The sequence below is a fragment of the Adiantum capillus-veneris genome, unplaced genomic scaffold (genome assembly GCF_014529385.1).
Source record: "Adiantum capillus-veneris isolate H3 unplaced genomic scaffold, ASM1452938v2 Hic_scaffold_601, whole genome shotgun sequence".
NCBI classification, from domain to species: domain Eukaryota; kingdom Viridiplantae; phylum Streptophyta; class Polypodiopsida; order Polypodiales; family Pteridaceae; genus Adiantum; species Adiantum capillus-veneris.
Window position 1 is genome coordinate 78,777 of NW_028221648.1, and position 2,965 is coordinate 81,741.

The following is a 2,965-nucleotide window of genomic DNA, read 5'->3' on the forward strand; positions in this document are numbered from 1 at the left end:
TGATGTACGTCCTGGTTCTGAAGATGTAGGCGATATTGAGGATGTTGCAGGTCTTGCTGCAAGGATTGCAGCTGTTAGAGTTGTTTTGCCTACGGCAGAACAAGCTCGTTGGGATGTTAAGGATGCGCAGGCTCATGCATTGATTGCGTTGTCTGTGAAGCGCACCATTATTCCTCACATCCGTTCAGCAAAATCTGCAAAACAGGCTTGGGATATTCTAGCAGGTCTTTATGTAAGCCGCAATGAGGCTAAAATTGCTTTGCTGCGTAAAGAGCTAGAGTCGAAGATTATGCATGAGGAAGATGATATGGACACTTTCCTTGCTAGTGTCAAGGATATCAATGAGCAACTCATTTCTGCAGGTGAAGTCATTTCAGACAGTTCCCTTGTGCAGACTGTTCTTGATGCCTTACCAGATTCCTACCAGACTTTTGCTAGTACTTGGAGACTGATGACCCAAGGAAATCCCGAAGTTGTCAAGTTTGATGCATTATGCACATTGCTGTTGCAAGAGTCACTTTCTAGAAAAAACAGGACTAGGCAGCGTGCAGTTGAACAGGCTTTTATTGCTTCTCAAAGAAAGGGTGGTAACAGTAATGCAGCCACTTCTTATGGTTCTCCTGCGAGTGGCAAAAATTCTGTTCCTAATGCTTCTGCTCGCAGCACTTCGTCTGGAAATTCTGGTGATAAGCGCAAAAAGAAGATGCGTTGCCATTATTGTAAAGCCAATGATCACTTGATCAAGTCATGTCCTAAGTTGAAGGCCAAAGAGGCTAAGAAGAAAGAGGGTGGTTCCACTGCAAATGCTGGTTCCACTACAAATGCAGCCATTGTTGAGTCTTCTGTCAAAGGAGATTGTGATGCTGATGTTGATGCAGAATGGGCTTTTAGCGCAGAGTGCACTTACAATCCTGCTGTCCATGATGCATGCTTGTCAGTTGCTGTAGATTCACATGTGTGGTATTTTGACTGTGGTGCTACAAAGCACATTACCTCACATCGTGAATTGTTTACCTCTCTTGAGTCTGTCCCTCATGGGAATTCAGTCACTTGTGCCAACAACGCCTCTTATCCAGTTCAGGGAGTTGGAAAGATTGTGCTCACTGCTGCTAATGGCAGTTCCTTCACACTTGTTGATGCACTTTATGTACCTGGGATCAAGAAGAATCTCTTGTCTGTATCCGCACTTGCTAGACTTGGACTTGTAGTCAAATTTGTGGATGACAGATGTACAGTTCATGATCTCAGTTTTGGTGATGAAATTGTTGCATCTGGGCTTTTGAGCCGTGGGCTGTATAAGCTCACTTTGTATGACAAGTGTGGACAAAATTTTGCAAATGCTGTTGCAGATTCAAGAGCTATTTCAGATGCAAAACTTTGGCATGCACGTTTTGGTCATCTGAATTTTGCCAGTTTGCTGCGTTTGCAGAAATCTGATATGGTTGCTTCCTTGCCGCCTCTTGAAGCACCTGTCAAACATGTTTGTGAAGGCTGTATTCTGGGTAAAATGCAGCGTTCTAAGTTTCCAAAGGATGGTTCAGTTAGGGCCACATGCAGGTTGCAGCTTGTGCATAATGATGTTTGTGGGCCCATGCAAACTCCGTCCTTGGGCAATTACCTGTACTTCGTGACTTTCATTGATGATTACTCCAGGCATGCATGGGTATTTCCGCTTAAAGCGAAGTCCGAAGTTTTTATGTGCTTCAAACAATTTTTGGCTATGGCTGAAAATGTCTCAAAATGTACTATGGGCACCCTCCGTTCCGATCGAGGGGGGGAGTATATGTCTCATGAATTTAATGCATTTCTGGCTAGTCGTGGGATAAAACACCAATGTACAGTGCCTTATACACCTCAGCAAAATGGTGTTGCTGAGAGGAAAAACAGGTCACTAACGGAAATGGCACGATGTATGGTCAAAAGTCAAGCTTTGCCGCATTCTTTTTGGCTTGAGGCCATCATGTGTGCCACTTATGTACTTAATAGGTGTCCTACGAAAGCTTTGCAGTCTATTACTCCATATGAAGCATGGCATGATAGAAAACCTTCTATTGAGCACATGCGTGTTTTTGGCTGTTTGGCATATGCTTTGGTGCCACACGTGCAGCGCAGAAAATTGGATGATAAGGCTGTCAAATGTATTTTTGTTGGTTATAGTGCTGAAAGCAAAGTTACAGGTTGTATCATCCGCAAACAAAACGTATTTTGGTTTCACGGGATGTAGTGTTTGTGGAAGATTCTGTTCAGCCCTTGCTATCATGTACTAGAGACAGTAATGTAAGCTCACAGGACATTTATGACACTTTGTTGCCTCTTTTCAGTGGTGGAAATACGAATGTAAGTTCCAATGAGGCAAATGTACAGCCTATGGGGGTTTCTGAAAATGTTTTAGAACAGCCTATTACTGATGCAGATGTACATGATGTACTTGATGAGGAAAGGGCTGAAAATGAGCAGGCTAGAGGTATGCCAAAATGGCTGGTGCACACTTTGCGTGACAGTAAATTGGATGCACCTTTATCTAGTCGTACTCGTTCAGGCTCTCGCCATGCATCTTATGCATCAGATTGTTATGCTTTGGCTGTGTCTAGTTTACATGATGTTGAGGAGCCTCTGTCTTTTGATGAAGCACAGAATTCAGAAAATTGGATTGCTGCCATGAAATCAGAATATGATGCACTTATAGAGAATGACACATGGACTTTATGTGATTTGCCTCCTGGCAAAAAGGCCATTGGTACGAAGTGGGTTTACAAGTTGAAACGCAAGCCGGATGGTGAGATCGATCGCCATAAGGCTCGACTTGTTGCAAAGGGTTATGCACAACAAAAAGGCATAGATTATGAAGAGACTTTTGCTCCCACTTGTCGTATGACTACTGTGCGTTTTCTATGTGCATTGGCAGCTCATTTTGGTTGGGATGTACATCAATCAGACATTGTTACTGCTTTCTTGAATGGTGACA